A 20,693-nucleotide genomic window follows, 5' to 3' on the forward strand; every position below is an offset into this window, starting at 1 on the left:
ACACAAAAAATGTAAGTTTAACCCTTAAAATTCTCAAGATAAAGGACCAAGTCCAAGAGTGCTGTTGACATGCACTCAGCACAGTTTAGGGGATCTGCGTGTATGGCTTAAAACTCCCCATTGCATAACTGCTGCTGTATCTGTGCAGAACCATAACCTTGCATTGAGTTATTGCAGCCTGAAGTCTGCGCTAACTCTCACCTGCTGCAAGTATACCTAAGGGGCTAGAACTGCAGCTGAGGACTGATTTGATGCAGTGATGCCTTAGCCACACTCCTTTCTATACACCACAGGAAGATCACCTTTGCCCTGGTGTAATCCTTGGGTTTATGGTCACATTCTGCTAGCAATGCAGTGTAAAAATGCCATAACACACCTGTTTGGAACATTTAAGTCTTTTAATCTTTCTTTGGGAAGGTAGGGCTCTGGACTGCATGGGCAGACCAGTCTGTGTCTGGATGAAGCTGTCATTTCTGTGCTATATAGTGTTTAAATAAAAATAATGTAGTTGTAAAATATAAGATCTTGGTGCTTTAATAAGAACACCAGGAGATCTGGCCTGAAAGAGCTAAGCTGAGAAATCTATTGTCTCTCTTGTTCTCTCCCTGTCCAGTCCAGCACAAGCTGCACCTCCATCCATTGCCACCCTATCCATCTTCCTCACCTCTCTGAGACCTCTCTTGCTGTACTTGCCTAGCCTTCCTTTTCCTATGCACTGCCAGAGCCAGTGCCCCTGCTCCCAGTATGGCATCAGCAACATGCTGTTGGCTCACTTCCTTACTGCCACCGGTTGACCTTATTTAGCTTGAATGCCTGGTATGTGTCAAAAAGAAAAGGAGTACTTGTGGCACCTTAGAGACTAACCAATTTATTTGAGCATAAGCTTTCGTGAGCTACAGCTAACTTATAAATTGGTTAGTCTCTAAGGTGCCACAAGTACTCCTTTTCTTTTTGCGAATACAGACTAACACGGCTGTTACTCTGAAACCTGGTGTGTGTCACTTTCCCCTAAAAATTTCTGGATTGATGGAGCAGTTGGGAGAGAAGGGAGACACTGGGGATGGCGCGGGGCGGGGGGGCGCGGCGAGAAGAGAAAGCCAGGCAGGCCGGGAGAGCAGGGGGTGTTCCAGCAGGGGAAGGCTAAACTAGTCATGATTCACTCAACAGAAGATTCCTAATCCAGTCCTGCCTTTTAGTGAACACACCTCTATATATGGCACCCCTTAGCAGCTCTTCTAAATCCCTTTAGGAAGTGGCAAATCCCTAAACAGCATTGTTGTACTAAAGGTTAGCAGTCTGGGTCAGCAAAGAGTACTGCACATGAACCTTTACTCCTGTACAGATTCCCATTAAAATTGCTTGTGAAATTCATGTGACTCCAGGGAGTGTAAGTGTTCGCTCTTGTGGGTCTGATCCTGCAACTCTACCTTCTGTAATGTTGCTACAGTTTTATACTGAATAGCTCCCATAGCAACCAAATTGTCCCAAAAGGTGCACATGTAGGTTGCAACCCAGTGGTGCATTTTCTAGTAACCTTCCTGAATACTAGAACATCTCAGAGCCATGCTACACAGTATAGCTTGCTGAACAATGAAAATAGAGTCACATATAAAAAGGCTACTCCTCTGTGCTTCCTGGGGGCACAATATAGCTTTCTGATTGAGGGATATGTTCTGTTTGGAAAATTTGTACAAGTGCATTCTCTCTAGCTAATTTATTTACTAGGTACTTACCTGGTCCTCAATACTGTAAAATCTAAGTACACTATTGTTCTCTATTTGTAATTCATTGTCCCCCTGTTTAACTTGCAATCAGTTAGGAAATGGAAACAATCCCAGGTGACTTAGGTGACCAACTGTACATCATGAACAGAGAACAGTCAAAGTAAACCGTTTGTGAACATCTCATAGACTGAAAACTTTTCCTGACAACTGTTCTGTGAACGTTTATGAATAACAAAAACATTCACAAAACTCTACATTGTCTTGTGAATGATTAGCAAATAGGAAGAAGCGTTACAAATGCTAATAACATTTGTTATTAGCCACAAAGAATTTGACCAGGTCTACCCAGAGGCAATATAAAGCAAGGAAATGTATTTAAAGGGGGGGGAAATTTCAGCACTAACACTTACAACCAGAGCATTTTAGAGATGATAAAAGGTCACATAGGCATGGATGTGGTGACTTGAACTGTAGCTGCACAACTGCTGTTAACAGTAATGAGTGTTCCACAGTCAAAGCTCCACAGTAAAAAAGTTATTGAAGACCTTCACTAGCAGTCTTGGCAGTATTTAAAAAGGCTTACTACCAGATTGGCAGCTGTTCTGATGGAGAAGATACCTGCTGAGGTTCTTGCTATTTTCCGACATGAGCCTTTCATTTTTATGTGCCATGAATGGTACATTAGATACAGGGCAATAATGACTAGAAAATTCTTGAGAAATAGAAGGTTTAACAAATGAAAGTTTTCTGGCTTCTTAAACTAACAGGAGGTGAAGCTCAGGTCACCAAATTTTTTAGGCACCTATCTCTAATGGGTGCCTTCATGCCTTTGAGGATCTCATTAAAGACTGAGGCAAAGTATTTGTTTAGATATTGGGCCATGCCTAGATTATCCTTAACCTCCATTCCATCATCATTGTTTACCGGTCCCACTTCTTTTTCTTTGTTTTCTTCTTATTTATATGGCTATAGAACCTTTTACTATTGATTTATAATTCCCTTTGCAAGGTCCAACTCTACATGGCTTTTGGCCTTTCTCACTTTATCTCAACATGTTCTGACCTCAATAAGGTAGCTTTCCTTGCTAATCCCTCCCATCTTCCACTCCTTGTAGACTTTCTGCTTTTTCTTAATCACCTCTCTGAGATGCTTGCTCATCCAGCTTCTGATAGTTACTTCAAGTCAAAGTTGCAGAAATTCCAGGCCTCCTTCACCTTTAGATCCACAAATTCTTCAGTCCAATCCACTTCCCTAACTAATTTCCTTAATTTTTTTAAAATTAGCCCTTTTGATATCAAAAACCCTAGTCACAGATCTATTTTTGTTTATCTTTCCATTTAGTTTGAACTGAATTAGCTCATGGTCGCTCGAACCAAGGTTGTCCCCTACAACCATTTCTTCTATGAGGTCCTCACTACTCACCAAAACAAAATCTAAAATGACCTCTCCTCTTGTCAGTTCAGCAACTACTTGCTGAAGGAATCCATCAGCTATCGCATCCAGGAAATTCTGAGCCCTATTATTATTACTAGCACTTGTCCTCCAGTCTATATCTGGGAAGTTAAAGTCTCCCATGATCACACAATTCCCATTAGTATTTACTTTATTAAAAACGTTAAAGAGGTCTCTAGCCATATCCAGATCGGATCCTGGCGATCTATAGCACACCCCAAGCACTATCCCAGGGGAGGCTCTAGTAGCTTTCTTCCTCAATGTGATTTTTGCCCAGACAGACTCTGTCTTATCCATTCCATCACTTCTTATTTCTTTACAGTCTACCTCATCATTGATATACAATGCTAGTCCACCACCTTTGCCTTTATTTCTGTCTTTCCTAAACAGCACATACCCTTCAATACCTGTAGTCCAGTCATGACTACTATTCCACCATGTTTCTGTTATCCCTATAATATCTGGTTTCACTTCCTGCACCAGTAGCTCTAGTTCCTCCATTTTGTTACCTAGGCTCCTCGCATTAGTGTACAAACATCTTAATTTTTGCTGTTTGGTCTCGCTCACATTCTTTACCCAATTAGGCACAGACATTCTACCATCAGTATCACCTATTAGACTGGTATGTACACTGCCCTTCCGCCTTATGTCCATTCTCCTACCCACGGCTGTATCCTTTCTTACTTAATTTTCTTCTCTCTCAATGTTAAAATCTGGCATGGAGATTACGTGGACATCTCCCAACCGTCTCCCCCAGATTCCTAGTTTAAAGCTCTCTTGATCAGTTGTGCCATCCTCCATCCTAGAAGTCTGTTTCCCTCCTTACTCAGGTGAAGTCCATCCCGAGAGAACAGTCTGTCCATGAATGCTTCCCACTGGCCATACATCCCAAAGCCCTCCTCATAGCACCAGTGCCTGAGCCATCTGTTGAGCATCATATTGTTGTCACACCTTTTGTTGCCCTTCTCTAGGAACAGGCAGAATCCCACTGAAGATCACCTGAGTCTCAATTTCCTTCAGCGTCTTCCCCAGCCTGGCATAGTCTCTCTTGATACATTCCAGTGAGAATCTAGCCGTATCATTTGTTCCCACATGAAGGACAATCATATGGATGCTTTTGTTTGCAAAAGTGTTTGTGTAAGTGAAAGGTTCCAACATACTTGTGCAAATATATTCTTGTGCGAAGGTTCATGCAGGAAACAGTTTCAGGACTGTATTGAAATCTCTTTGATTTCCATACTCTTGTTTATAAAAGATTCACTCATCCAGTCAGGGAGCAGAAGCAATATTGTGTGAACAATTACTCACCACAATTAACAGAGTAATGAAGACAGAGTGCAAATGAAAAGTTAGCCAAAAACTGTAAACTGAAATGTTTGCATAAACTTATGGTTCAACAATTTGAGTTTCACAGATTTATTTGTTATTACAAAGCCTGTCTGTGGATAATTCATGAATAGAAAAGCAAAACTGGTCAAACTAATTATAAGTACTGAGGCCAGCTCTCGAGATGGTATCAACTCAATGGAAAGATCCAAATGAAAAATTGAACTATACACAATTTGCAAAATACTGATGAAATGAATAGTCAATGATAGAGATGTATCCTTCATTGCCAGTGTGCATTTTGGGGGGTTGGGGGGGAATGAGTGAAGTTGCGGAACATTTTTTTCAAAACTCCAGATATGATGATATTACTGACAGTTTTAGGGTCAGATAAAACTCCAGGTCAATGCCTCCTTCTGCTCATACAATCCCATGTGCAGGGCCCTCTCTTGAAGAGAAGATTTATGGCATGAGATAGAACAACCATAGTCTCCCCTCCATTGAAAGGGCTATAATGGGCTACTGATGACCCAAAAGTGTGCAGAACAGCCAGAAAGGGGGCCTGCTCAGGGCAGCTTGGTAGTGCACTTATTTATTCAGTGCATCCCCTGAGCAACCTCAGCTAGTGAGGCTTTTATGGATCTCTGGCTATAAACCATAGCTGATCCCATAGTTAGTGGCATTAGCAGTCTGCCCCTCTCATGTGAACCTGTAATTTACAACTCTCAGACCCAATTTTACTGTATCAGGATGGCAAAGACAGGTCCATCATATATGTGTAGATCACCATCCAACACTCCCAATGACTGGGTATAAGAGCTAATGTGTCACCTTCATAGGAAACTATCAACCTTTTGTAATGTACTGGTTTGTGGGTAAGTGGGCCATGGCCCTCTGCCAAATGCAAAGTCATTTCTGCTCGTGTGAGGTGTGAGTGTGAATGTGTGTGAGTGTGAGGGAGAGAGAGATATTGGTCCTGTCTGGTCCTTGCGGGATCAGAAACATAACACACTGCCACAGCAAACATTAGGGTTTTTTGTTCAAGTGTTAGCTGTCTGAGTGTAGGCTCTTTTTGTTTGTTTGGCTTTTTAGCAGAAGGCCCAGAATTCTATCCCCAATGTTAGTCTCTAAGGTGCCACAAGTACTCCTTTTCTTTATCCCTACTGAAGGCTGTGAAGTTCTGTGAGACAATATGTGGAAGAGTTGATGACCATGAAATCCTGTGTGGCTACAGAATAGCTACATTTTGGTAGTCCTGCTCTTAAATACATTGAAGTAATTGACAGACTATCAAGTAGACCTGTTATGCTGTAAAATTATTTATTCTTGTTGTTAATTATTTATCATAAAATCTTATAAAGTTGGTACTTAAGAATTAAGATAATTCCTTTTGTTCTTTCGGGGATTTGATTGTGGGGAGGTTGACCCTGTGCAATCCTTGCTGACAATCCTTACTGACTGAATTCTGGATCTCCAGGTGCTTTTCTATGGGAGTTGGGGGTTTATTAGGCTCTGTAGAAGGGCAGTGAAGTAAACTCTCTAGCCCATCCATAGGTTAAGCAAAGCCAAGTTCTTAAAAATTATCATTTTTCTCTATTTTTCAATAGCATATTTTAATCTTGGTTGTATTATACACTTAAGTATTACATGCCTATTATAACAGAACATCACCTAGAACACGTTCTTTCTGAACTTCACTGTGCTCTCTGTGCCAGAGGCAGCTCAGTATCTGAACCAAAGTCTTCAAGGATTGAAGAAATACAATGCATAAGGAGTACCCTGTGAAGTGTCTGCAATCAGGAAGGTTTTTGTTGTAGAAGGGAGCAAGAAGCGAGGGGAGAGTAGAGAAAATAAAAGCGGTCAGGGCAAGTAGCTTGATTGAGTTGACTATACTTAAAATGACCACCACCACCGAGTGGTAATCATTATAAGTCTCTGAAACTCTGTTTGGAGGTTGGGTGGGGTTCAGGGGCAGAATCATAAAAATTTATTAACAGAATCATATATACTTCCTAATATCTTAAATATAGCCACTTCTGTGTGTAACATTTTGAGTTGGTATCATGAGAGTTATTTAACAGGTATGCAAATACTTATAACAATCACTGTGTCTTAGGGAAATATCTCCTTTTTCAACATGTAAGGTATATGCTCTAATATAATTTTTGAGGGGGTAAGTTGGGGGTGGAAGATACTTACTGAGTGCTGTTCAGCTTTGTTTTGGTCTATATTCTGTTAACATTTTTGTTGTATTCATACATTTTATTATACTGTTTTTCTTCTGAAGGTGTCAGTAAACTTTAGTCACTTGCTCTCTTGATTTTCATGTCAAAGTTACACATATAAAAGTATATTTTAATATCCAGCATTCAGCTCATTCTTCTTTCATGCTTTAGATGCCAAAGCAAACAGATACCATCCCTACAGAAAGTGATTAATTGTCTTGGGATAAAACTACTTCTTGTATGAAAGCTTATCTTGTCATCAGCTGAAAAGACTATTCCAACAAATGCCATTCACACCTGCCATACCTGCTACTGACTGATAGGCCAGACCTTTGACAGTATGTTGTCTTATAACTAGTGCCATTCACTGAAAATATAGTAGATCCTTTAGTTATAGTTGACAAAAGACCCATGAAGCATCACCTCTCCCCATCCCAAATTATTTAACGTATGTACATGAGTTACTGAAAACAGGATCGGGATTTCTTCTGCTGTAACAGATTGCTGTAACGCATGTCCTTGTGGCCCCAAGGCGAGACTACTATAATTCCCTTTTATAGGCATTCCAGCAGGTCTTCTCTACTGCTTGCAACTACTACACCTGCTTGGGATTGAGCAGCCATCATCAGATTACACCTGCACTGAACTCTTTATACTGGCTATTTTTGTAGTGGCAGATTGATTTTTAAACTGGCAGTGTTCTGGTTTTCAAAGCCTTTAGTAAGGAGCATCCTGGCTATGTTCCACATCTCCTCTTGAGCAAAGTCAGTATCTGTGATGTGTGCTGTGGGGGTTCCACCATTGTAGCTAAGTCTGGTGGGTAAGTGAACTCTTGTTATGGTGTTCTCAGGGACATCTGCCTCAGTATGGCCCACGACACATGCACCTTTAAAAACAATTGTACACTTTTTTTGGTCATAGTTTATTTATCTTGAAACATTGTCCATGCTATGCCATTTTGTCTGGCCTTTAAATATTCTTCTTCTGTTTTAATATTTTAATTGTATTATAGCTGTTCAGTGCCCAAAATGCTTCAGTTGAGGTAAAAGTATGGGGCTTTATAAATAGCCTTTAGTTATTTGTTATGGATTTTAAACATAACTACATTAATGCTAAATGCCACTCACGAGCCCTTAATTGTCCATAAATGTTTTTCTCTCTAGTTTGTACATTAATTTTTTATCCAATGGCTCTCTTACAAGGAACTTTATTATCAATGGAAACTGCAGAAATGAAGTCAAAACAACAGCATGGAAATATATGGCGTGGCCCTTCACCATAACTTTTAAGTAAAGCTCTGGAAAATTGGGACAACTACAGGGTGCAAATCACGCTTTGTTCTTACAAGGATAGACTTTGCTTTTTGTTTTGTATTTCCAAATTGCCTTGAGAGTAAACTTGCCTCCAGCGATGAGCTGGCTAAGTCTTCCACATCCATCTTCTGGGTGTCACCTGCTAAGGTGAGGAGTCTGAAAAAGCCTGGATACATTATGTATGGGTGGCCTTTTGTTTATGGCAGACAAAGGGAAAATCCTCTGGATTACTTGAAGATATCATATAACGCACAAGATGGAGTTACTATTATTCTCTTCTAAGACATATTGTGTTTCCCTTGGGCACAGAAAAGAAAGTGCAGCCAATCCTAGGAGGGTAGCTCCTATTAAAGATTTATGCAAGCCTGAATTATTTGGCTTTAAATGTCTTTTTTTTTTCTTAAATAAGAGGGATGCTTTCTTTAGGCACTGAAAACTGAAGTAGATGGTATCACTGGTAATCCTTGGCTTAGACACAGAGCTTCTAAATGGCTTGAATTAGATGGAAGATGGGGCTGTTTGATTTTCTTTCCTTTTTTGTTTTTGCTTTTAAGGCTTCGTCACAAAATTTCCAACTAAAACAGCTGTTAGGTGGGTTTTTTGCCTCTGTGTGTAAGTTTTTCCTCTTAGGCATGTTCATTCATTGAAACAACTTTGAAGCTGTTAAACTATGTAAATGCTGTATTAACATTTTCTCTTGCAATTATAGACATTTACATGGTCTTGTTGAAATAGCACTTTTGGGGGTCGGGGGGGGGAAGCAAGAAGTGAAGGTACATAAAGAAAAGAAAAAGAAGCAGTATGATCAATTTATTTAGCTTCTGAAATAAACCATTTCAACTGTTAATTTACCCTTTCCCTAGATGGTAGCTAAGAATAGACAAACAAAGAATATAGCAAGAAATCTTTTCATTTTGTTCCTTTGTTACATTAGATCATTTAATTTTCACATTGTTTGGTTTGCATATGGAGATTTGAATCTGCTAACTGATCTTGAGGAAGGTTCCACGAGGCTCATTCTGATTGGTTTTCAATTTACAAATTATGAAAAGGAAAGCAGTTGCTCAATTTTGAGAAGAAAAATAAAGAATGTAAACAAGCCATTAATCCAAAGTATGTCCAAATTCCTGTGTCTTGATTAAACTGGAACTTTAGTGTGCGTTTGGCAACTAATCCTTTATTGAAAAAAATTTATAAAATTGAATAGAAAAAGATCATCTTTCTATAGGGTCTTTGAGCCATCCTATATAATCTAATAGAGAACCTATCTCTGCTATAGCATTCTACAGTATGGTTTAAAAAAAACTATAAAAAGATTGTCATTCTCTATCACATTCTGCAGATATTTTGGGTAATTTTTATATAACCCTGCTGGATTAATCCCTATTAAATTCTATAAGACTTTTCTATAAAGAATTTTATTTCTAGTTTTCAGTACTAACTATAATATATATTCTTCATACTTCGTACTGCATCATAATTGAAAAAAGTGTAACTTCTACTGAAAAGTTCAACTAATATCTTAGTGTTAACTCTGTTCATGTGCTATGGCTTCATATATCTTTCCAATCAATGGTTATCATTTCAACAGAAAATAAAAAGTCCCCCCTCCCCTTTTTTTTGCCAAGTTAATGCAAGGAGCATATTTGTGTTGTTACTGTTGCTCAGCAACTGTGATCTCTTCAGTAGGTCTGACAGTTGCTTTCTCTTCAGGAGAGCAGAGATGCAAGAAGGACAGATGCATTGATCCTCAAAGCATTATCAGATCGTGTCTCACACACTTTCAGAAGCTGATAACATCTAATAATCTCACTCAAGGCTCATTTTACACATTGTTGAACTTTTACAGTTAAACTTAGAAAAATGCATTGTCTAGTTAGGCATGTGTGGTGAGGGAGGGTTCTCAGTAGTTTCAATAATTAGGCTGTGGCGTTCAAAAATGTGTGTGTTTTAAAGAGGCCTGGTCAATTTGTATGTATTCTAACTCCATTGAATACAAGGAGATTCTGTATCCCATTTAAAAGCCATAGACTCATTCATCTCTAGACCATTACTTTACAAATACTCCTTATTGGTAATGAATGCTGTAATTCCATAGATGCCTATGTGTTGCCACTTTTGTTCAACAATATACTATCAGAACATTAACTGCTGAGGATAAAAATGTAGGGATATCATCAGGGATAACATATGAAACACCAAAGACTAAATTATCTTACCCTTACTCACATTAAGTAGTGGTTACTCATGTAATTTGAATGTTGAACTCAATGAACACTGCTTAACAAGAGTAAAGATGGAAGAATCCGGCCTTAATTTAAAATGTAAATGAAAGGCAATTCTTCAAATAAAATGTTCATCTAACTTTCCTCCACACAAAGACCTTTCATCTCCTCTTGTGCAGGCTTATCCTCCCTGGCATACTTAACACAAGGTTAGATGAATGAGTCGCATATATGAGCCACACTCTTTTAGTTCTGGCTATACACTGAGGCCCTGTCCAGGGCTTCTAAAATAGCATCACCTTCTCTCTCTGCAGCCCACATTTATTTAGACATTTTGGACTGCATTTTTAAAGGGCCCTCTGTCCAGCCTCGAAAAACGCATCTGCAATTATTCATGTCTTAGTATTGGTGTGTGCAGTTTTTCACACTTGTTATTTTGCTCATGTGAAAGGTGTGATGAGTTGCAAGTTTCTGGCCTCAGCATGAGTGAAGTTTATAGGCAAATATCCCCTAAGCACAAATGAAAGGTTTCATGCATAGATGTATTATTCTCATAGATAGGTTTCAGAGTAGCAGCCATGTTAGTCTGTATCTGCAAAAAGAAAAGGAGGACTTGTGGCACCTTAGAGACTAACCAATTTATTTGAGCATAAGCTTTCGTGAGCTACAGCTCACTTCAATGCATCCGATGAAGTGAGCTGTAGCTCACGAAAGCTTATGCTCAAATAAATTGGTTAGTCTCTAAGGTGCCACAAGTCCTCCTTTTCTTATTCTCATAGAGTGAAATTCAGCTGCAGTGAGGAGAGCCAACTCAAGATTCCCTGCACTTTTCAAGCCCCATATAGAGGCTGTGCTAGGCCCAGAGGTCCGCAGGCAGGAGTGGCTGCCCATCACACATCCCCTGAGCACCACAGAAAGAGTCTTTGTGCTGCCCCGTATAATCTGAGGCGGATCAGGAGGGGGGGAACAAATGGCTCCAGTACCCTGCACAACTGGTATGAAGAGACTGCAGCTGTTGTTTACAGTCCATAAACTTTAATAGCAGCCCTTCAACCTGGCCCTAAGATGGGGTGGTGGGTTCCACTTCCCCTATCACTTTGCATTCCACCTACAAAGAACCTGAAATACTCAGGCTTCATGCAAGTAGAGACAATAGACCTGAGTGTGTTCAGTGTTTTGCCCTCACTCACTTTTTTTTTTAACTCTCAGATGTTTTGGGGTCTTCTTGAAATGCATGTGATTTTGATGATAGAAAGAAAGTCTCTGATTATTGCTCTTCACCTCACAGGCCTATAGTCTTGGATGGGACAGTACCTTAAATATTTACATTCAAGCAAAAGGTAGAACGAAAGGATAAAGTTTTTGATGTCTTATCAAAAGTGGATAAACTGTGCTTTAAAAAACAGGTTACAAATGAAGTGTGAAAAGTGAAGAAAGCCACAAAATGGCTCATCCTGCTAGCTGGGGTCGGGCTTTGGTGGGATAGTAACAGTGAAGACATCTCTAGTGGGGGAAAGGGGAGACAGTGCGCTACGTGCTCCCTCATACCTCACACCCTTAACCTATGGTGGGGTGGGCAGCTGCTTCACCATGCCTTTTGCCTCTCCCACTCCTCATTCTGCAATGCATGAGGGGTAGGGGGTCACATGCTGCACCTGGCTCTAGGTCACTGCTGCTGCCCCTTGGTGGTGAGGGTGATGCAGGCATGAGTGATTGGCTCGCCCTCTGATGGTTTGGGAGGGGGTGATGCAGTTTGTTTCCCATATGAGGAAACCATTGCAGGCTCTCTATTTCAGCCCCTCCCTTCCCACCCTTTCTCTAGTTGCTGGATCTTTGGTGATGTTTGGGGCTAGGGTGATCGCCAGTTTTGGGATCTGGAAGGGTTTTTTCCCACTTAGCGTCAGGTATTCTGGTAGTTGGATGAAGGGTTAAATTACAATTGTCACACCTTTGACAGGGTCCACCATAGTTGGTGGGGCAGAAAGGGTCCAAAAACCTAGTGGGCTGCTTGGACATTGGCCCTAATCCCTCACATTGCATGGTGAGGGGTATGCCTCTATGTCTCGTGTAGCGTGTTGCTCCCCTCATCACACCTGCCTCTGCAGTTTGGGGTGGCAAGAGGGTAAGCATTCTGGTTATCAATTATGGACCTTTTAGCAGGCCTGGGGGTGGAGTGGAGAAGTGGCCTTCACACCACGTGTGTAGTACATCAGTACGTCAGGGACCACTGATTCCACCTGAGACCCACACTGCAATTTGCTTGCTGAGTAGTTTGGGGAGGTAACCCCAGGTAGATATTAATTATAATAAAGTTGCAGGCTCTACACATAACCACATTATGGTGTCTCTCTCCCATTGTTTCCACATCCATATCAAATACTCTTATAATTTTTCTTACTTGGCCATAAGCCCAATTCTGTGAGTAAGAAGCACTTCCTCTCCCACTGAATTCAGTGGGAGCTGAAGGTGTTCATCCCCTCACTGGAGGTACTCAACACCTCTCTGCATCAAACTGAAGTGTGCAAAATTATTTAAGACAAAATGTAAAGGTACTTGACATTCAAACAAAATGGGCCCATTTTTAATCAGATGGATTTTTACATCAAAATGTGAAATTTTGCACTTTCACAAACTTGATACAAAATTAACCATGTCTAATTTGTGAATAATTTTGTAATATTTTCCTTGGTGTTGTTTACAATAACTTGTCAATGCTCACAATGTTTTTTCCAGAAATATAAATATATTTTCTTTTCGAAGTGCACTGTGCACACTTATTATGGCTAAGATGCTTTTGGTGCTGGGCTGCCATCTTTGAGGCAGTGATGCCTGTTGCCAGAATTACCCCTTGGGGCAGTGGGTAGAAAAGCTGTGAATGGCCTCAGGATTGGTATGCTGAAAAAGTGGCTGAGAGCCACCTTTGCCCCTTCTCAGCTGTGCTAAGTGTATCTATGCCACAGCTAAGGTTCTTGCCTATTCCCTTCTAACACTGAAGGAAAGGCAGGAGGACTGCAATCACCCTTGGACAGAGCTTTGCCTCCCTCTCCTCCAATTATGCAGGCTAGTGATGAGAGCAGCACTGGAAGCCCTAACAGCAGTCCCATAATCCCTGAATTTCCTAGATTCATAGGTTCCAAAGCCAGGAGGGACCATTGTGATTATCTAGTCTGACCTCCTGTATAACACAGGCCATAGAACTTCACCAAAATAATTACTATAGCATATCTGTTAGAGAAACATCCAATCTTGATTTAAAAATTGCCGGTGATGTAAAATCCACCATAACCCTTGGTATATGGTTCCATTGATGAATTACTTTCACATAATTGGTTAAACAACCACAAACAAAGAGTAACTATTAATGGAATGATGTCAAACTGGAGGGAGATCTCCAGTGGGGTTCCACAGGGATCTCTTGTAGCTCCGGTGTTACTTAATGGGTCCTGAGTCTTTATTAATGACCTGGATATAGGAATAGAAAGCATACTAATCAAATTTGAAGATGATACAAAGCTGGCGGGGGGGAGTTGCCAACTCTTTGAAAGACAGAGGTAAATTCAAAGGGATCTTGATAAATTTGAGAATTGGGCTATAGACAACAAAATCTAATTCAACAAAGACAAATGTAAGGTGCTACACTAAGGGAAGAAAAACCAAATACACAAATACAGAATTGGGGATAACTGCCTTGGCGGCAGCACTGCTGAGAAGAATGTGGGAGTTGTGGAGGATCACAACTTTAACATGAGTCAATAATGAGATACTGTTGCAAAAAAAAGCAAATGCAATTTTGGATTGCATTAACAGAGGCATAGCATGCAAATTACAGGAGGTGATAGTACCACTCTGCTGGGGCTGGTTAGGCCTTTCCTGGAGCACTGTGTCCAATTTTAGTCACCAATGTATAGAAAGGGTGTAGGGAAACTGGAAAGGATCCAGAGGCAAGCGACAAAGATGATCAAAGGGATGAAATGCAAGCCATATGAGCAAAGACTGAAGAAATTGGGTATGTTTAGCTTGGAAAAGAGGAGATTAATAGGGGGATATGATAGCAGTCTTCAAATACTTGAAAGGCTGCCATAAAAAAGAAGGAGAAAATTGTTCTCTCTTGCCAAAGAGGGCGGGGCAAGAGGCAATGGGTTCAAACTTCAGCATAGCAGATTTAGATTAAATCTCAGGAAAAACTTTGAAACTGTAAGAACAGTAGGACAATGGAACAGACTGCCGAGGGAGGTTATGGAAGCTCCCTCACTGTCTTGGATAGTTTACACACAACAAATCCTGTATCTTAGCAGGGGGTTAGACTAGAGGACCCTTGTAGTCCCTTCTACCCCAGTGGTTCTATGTTTCTATTAAAAATGTATGCCTTATTTCCAGTCTTAATTTGTCTAGATTCAATTTACAGCCATTGAAGCATGGTATACCTTTCTCTGCTAGATGGAAGAGTCCAATATTAAATAGCTATTCCCAATGTAGGTACTTTTAGATGGTAATCAAGTCTTAACTTTCTCTTTGTTACACTAAATAGATTGAGCTCCTTCAGTCTATCACTATACGGCAGATTTTCCAATCCTTTAATCAGTCTCATGGCTCTTCTCTGCACTCTCTCCAGTTTTTCAACAATCTTCTTGAATTGTGGACACCAGAATTGGACACACTATTCCAGCACAAGTTGCACCAATGCCAAATACAAACATTAAATAACCTCTCAACTCTACCCTAGATTCCCATGTTTATGCATCCAAGGATTGCATTAACTGTTTTGGCCACAGCATCACACTGGGAATTTATGTTCCGCTGATTATCCACCACCACCATCTAAATCTTTTTCAGAGTCACTGCTTCCTAGTATAGCGTCCCCCATTCTGTGCATATGGCCTACATTCTTTGTTCCCCGAAATAAACATTGTCAATATTAAAATGCATATTGTTTGCTTGCACCTGGTTTACCAAGCAATCCAGATTGCTCTGTATTAGTGATCTGACCTCTTCATTATCCCCCAATTTTTATATCATCCTCAAATTTTATTCAATATTGATTTTATGTTTTCTTTCAGGCCACTGATAAAAATATTAAATAGCATAAGGCTAAGAACTCATTGCTTCAGCACACTACTAGAAACACATCTGTTATATGATGATTCCCTATTTACAATTACATTTTGAGAATGATCCATTAGCCAGTTTATAATCCATTTAATGTGTGCCATGTTAATTTAAGTCTTTCTAGTGTTTGGATGAAAATGTCATGTGGCACTAAGTCAAATGCGTTACAGAAGACTAATCATCAGTACTATTACCTTTATCAACCAAATTTGTAATCTTGGAAAAAAATATCAAGTTAGTTCAACAGGATTTATTTTCCATAAACCCATGTTGATTGGTATTAATTATATTACCCTCCTTTAATTCTTTATTAATAGAGTTCCATATCACCTGCTTCATTATCTTGCCTGGGATCAATGTCCGGCTGACAGACCTATAATTACCTAGGTAATCCCATTTACCCTTCTGAAGTATTTGTGCAATATTAGCTTTATTCCAATCTTCTGGAATAAAGCTAATAAAGCTTTCAATAAAAATCAACATTAATGGTCCAGTGAGTGCCTCAGCCAGCTCTTTTAAAACTCTAGGATACAAGTTATTTGGACCTGCTCATTTAAAAATGTTTAACTTTGATTGCTGCTGTTAATATCCTCCTGAGATACTAGTGGAATGGAATGAGCGTTATCGTCGTCATATGATGAGACTACATCCTCTGTTTTTTTCCAGTAATACAGAAAGAAATATTTGTTGAACTCTTCGGCCTTTTCTGCATTTTTACCGATAATTTTACCATTTGGTAAATTTGATAAATGGTAGTGGACTAATAACACTGTCAGGATTCTTTTTGTTCCTAATAAATTTAAAAAACTTATTGTCCTTCGCTCTGCTGGCAGTAGATTTCTCCTTGTATCCCTTTCCTACAATTCCTAGCTTCTGATTTATATTCATTACTATCAAAGTTCCTCTTTCTTCCATTTGTTATATATTATTTTTTATTATTTTTATAGCCACCTTCACTTCCCCTGTAAACCAGGGTTGGTTTGTTAATCAATACAGCCTTCTTTCTTGACTGAGGGATTGTGGCTTTGGGGGCATCTAGTAAAGCATTCTTAAATAATTCCAAAGTATCAGTCACATTTTTCTGATTAAATTCTTCCGCCCAGCTGATTTGGCTCATAATTGTTTTCAGCTTTGTGAAACTGGTCCCTTTAAAGCAACAACTATATATATTACTGGCTTGTCCTTAATTCTGCTTGCACATTATAAATGTGATCAAGGCATAATCACTTGTATCTAAGCTATCTTTATTTTTTAATTTTTTGATCAGAATCTTTGGACCTGATTCACCCCAATATTATTTCAAGTTATGCCAATGTAGTTCCATAGAGTTATACAAGCATAAAACTAGAGTAACACAGAGAATAAGGCCTCTTGTGTTTGGCCCCTACAGTGAAATGCAACAGGAGATAAGAAGCTCTTTACGGGCTTTTCCCCTGTTGCACACCTACACAGGGGCAAAACACAAGCTGAGCCAAATATCATCCATTTCACTCCAGTTTTATAAAACATACATTTGTTTTCTCAAAAGGAAAGAACAATATAAAAACTGTGAAATCAAATATTTGGGAAAAGGTAGCTACCTTACCACATTTTTGTTTTATTTTTTATGTTACCAATTTTTCTTCTGAAAATGTAGTTTCCTCTGTTTGTTTCAAAGCAACCTGTTCTATGTATGTTCTGATGATGAGAAAGAGGCACTCTTCTTTTGTCTATCAGGGCAATCTAAATATGAGTGTTTTTGTTGCTAGCAAAATAATCAAGGGACATGACTGGTCCCTGGTCAAACCGTTGGCAAACTGCCTAAAACATATTGTTCTGGCACTTCTTGGGAAAGGTTTCCCTATTATCATTTCTATTTTAGTCTGTGCATCATCCAAAGAATGTCATCCCTATTTAAGTGTATGAGAGCAGAGCTCAGTTAACCTTTTTTATGCACTATCATTTATCACAAAGACTAGGAAAGGTTTGGGTTAACTTGCCTACTCAACAGGCAGTTTTCTGATTATTTTGATGTGAGTGGAAGCTGAAGTATCATACATTTTGCAAGACAGCTATATTGTGAGGTTTTCCGGTCAGTTTTGCAGATTCAAGAGGTTCTGAGAGCTTGATTAAATTTTTGGGGAAACATTGAAACTTATGGATGTTTATCTGAACCAAACCCTCTGAGGTTCACTTATCGTCATGCATATAAATAATTTTCTGAGCCAATTCACAACATTTTAAAGAATTATTTCCCCAGCTGCCCATCTGTATTGTAACTTTAAGTGTTTCACATTAACATGGAGGCTGATAAATGAGGGTAAACATTCCATAGGTGTTATTCAAAGTAGACAAAAAATAACAGTTTAGTCAAATCCTGCCCAAACCTCTCTGTGAGTTCCCAGAGTTCAGACAATAGCCCTGAAATGAAATAGCTGCTGGCTGGAAAATCATGCCTTTTCCTATTTTTCACCTGTATGAGTTTAGGTTCTGTTGTCTATCCAGCTTTTCAACCATCATGTTCATGCTTGCGCATCCAGATAGAATCCTTTTTAGTTGAGTGTACACATTTACAGAAACAGGACAGAAAGAAACCTTTTTTCTCCCACCCCATTCAGGGACGTCCCTTACTTGGCTTTGTTGTCTTACAGAAGAACTTTTCTTCCCATCTGGACTATTGCCTGCTGCTCCATTTTGTGACCCAATGACCTCTTGCTTTGGAGTCCTTCAAGGGTGCTGTGTGAGTCATCATAGGGGGGCTGCTAAGTAAGAGTCATTGTCTCCTCAGCCCATAGGGCATCAAGAGAGAGAAAACACTCCCTCTTTTCCTGATCCCTCTCTAGATAGTAAAGGTGGTCTGAATTTTTTCCCTGTGAGAAATGTTAATGAAAACAAACAAACAAAATCATCCAAAAAACTGAAAACCAAAAATATTCAGCTGGAAAATGTTTGGGTTTGGGGCTTTTCAATTAAAACTTCATATTTTTCACAGAAAACAGACACTTTCCACACAAAAAATATCCGTTTGGTTGGCTACCCAATTTTCCATCAACACAGTTTTTTATGGAAAATTTTCAAAAAGCCCTCTACACAGTCTCAATCTCTCTAGTATGGTTAAAGAGGAAACCCTCATATCACATGTTCACAGACTTCATGGATCATGGAGGCTATTACTCTCTTTCCCTCAGTCATGAAGTGGACTCTCCCAATCAGACTGAGACATGTTGGTGAGGAAACTTTGCACTACCACTACCCATGTTCTACCTGTTAAATAGTTTGATGGGAGCCTTGAATCTCCAGGGCTTAAAATATGTAAAGGGCAAAGAAAAGGTGTTGCCTTAAAAACCTGCTGCTATTCTTAATTCACTCAGCCATTATATGCCAGCATGGGATTAGAACTGCTGAGTAAAACGGTGCAAGTGTTATTGTGGGAACATCTGAAATGTGGGTGAAATCTTTATTGAAAGCGTAACGTCTCACCCCATGCAATGCATATTTTGTGTATTACAGCTGATGGAATGATAGAGCAGCACATGCTTCAGTTTTGTTGTTTATTAATCTGTGTTATAATTTCTCGTGGCATGATGTGGCTAGACATAAAGACTACACTTAATTTATGTTTATTCATTTTACATCTTGACATTGCACCCAATAGCTCAGTGTCTTATTAACTAATCTTGGTGGAGCTTTTTTTATTGCTGGATTTCTTTTTCATGTTTCAAGTGGTTTGTGTGTGTATCAGACAGAGCCTCTACTGCACCAAATAAGCTGCTTTTAATTTATTAAAAGCACATGTCAGTGCAGAAAACTATATACAGTATTACTTGAAATATTTATCTAATATGTAGCACAGTGTTTACAGTTTTAGATACAGTCCTGTAAAAAGGCCATTCATTTCATTAAAAGAAAAATTTAGGGTACAGATTAGGCATAGGTGAACCAATTAATCTAAATGAGAATCTTTGTGAAATCTGAGCCAGTTTTAAAACTGAAATTTAAACTGAACTTTTCTAAGCTGTGGTGTCTATGTCTCTTATTAGCTTCTGCTGCATCTCCAAAACACCTTGCAAATCATAATAAGATTAATTAAAAAGGTGTCATTTGTGATTCACAATTATGGGCTTCCCTATTTCAACCTTGTTTTTAATGTTGCCTGTCTGATGTCCTCCTTCAACCCTCCCCCAACCCCCAGCATCTGATCCAGTCTGTGAAGTATAATGTTTTTGTAAGATAATTCTTTGCAAGGAAACAAAAATCTCTGAGCAGCTGAGCATGCTTATTTGTAATGAATAATAGGAGAAAAGTTTTCACCAGCTGTTTAAATCAAGCACATTTGATGTTTGGGGGGAGGGGAAAATGAAAGAAATAAAATTAGCTTGAACGAGTTTCCACCATCTGCAAATCACTAGCAATGAACAGTGATTTTTCATCAGTCATTATGGGCCAGATCTCATTGATTAAAAACCACAACAGCACCTCAAGAGTATTGTTTCCTCATTTTCCACCTGCATGTTTCCCCATGGACCTCATCACCTTTGACTTTGACAGGACCTGGGAAATCCTAGCTAAGTATGGGTTAGAAGAGATGCATCTTGGTGGAGGTAGGAGACATACATATAATACCAAGGTGTATTATATCAGGCTGTGTCATTCACTCAGGCAAATGTGTGTTCGCTATTGCAGTGCAAATGATGGTATCTGCAAAATATGCTCCCACCATTTTTTCTCCTTGGATATGAAATAGCTTGAAAATACTTACCAAATTATCTGGAGTAGGAAAAGTAACAAGAATAAATATGTTGTCAGTAGTCTTGAGGAATTCTTGGGCTGTACACTACTCCAAGTGAGCCAAAATAATATAATAACCAGTATATATTGTATAACTGTTTTCTCTCTAGTGGTGTTTGAATTCTACAGAGATGTCTCTATAATTACAAACAGGGCACTGTAGTTGTGTTGAGATTTAAACAGACTTTTATGATTAAGGAATCATAAAACAATGGATAGATATGTTCTTCAGAGTCTTTTTTCCTCTTTAATCAGAGGTGTTAACACTACAAATAACTGAAAATCACTGTACAGTCACGTTAAAGGTTTTTTTTAAATGTTTGCAAGTGTGTCATGAAGCTCAAATTTCTAAGAAAATATTAACAAAAGGAACCACAAAGAGGGCTGACTTGCTTGTATTCTGGTTTCCTTTAAGAGTTTCAGGATCACGTTTTCAAAGTTAGCTGCAGAGAATCCCATACATCCATGTACTTTGTTCATACGTCAAATGTATACACACAATTCATGTATCTGTGTGCACCCATGGCCAGCTGGAGTATATTGCAATTTATAGCG

Source organism: Chelonia mydas, chromosome 4, assembly GCF_015237465.2.
Source record: "Chelonia mydas isolate rCheMyd1 chromosome 4, rCheMyd1.pri.v2, whole genome shotgun sequence".
Classification (NCBI taxonomy): Eukaryota; Metazoa; Chordata; order Testudines; family Cheloniidae; genus Chelonia; species Chelonia mydas.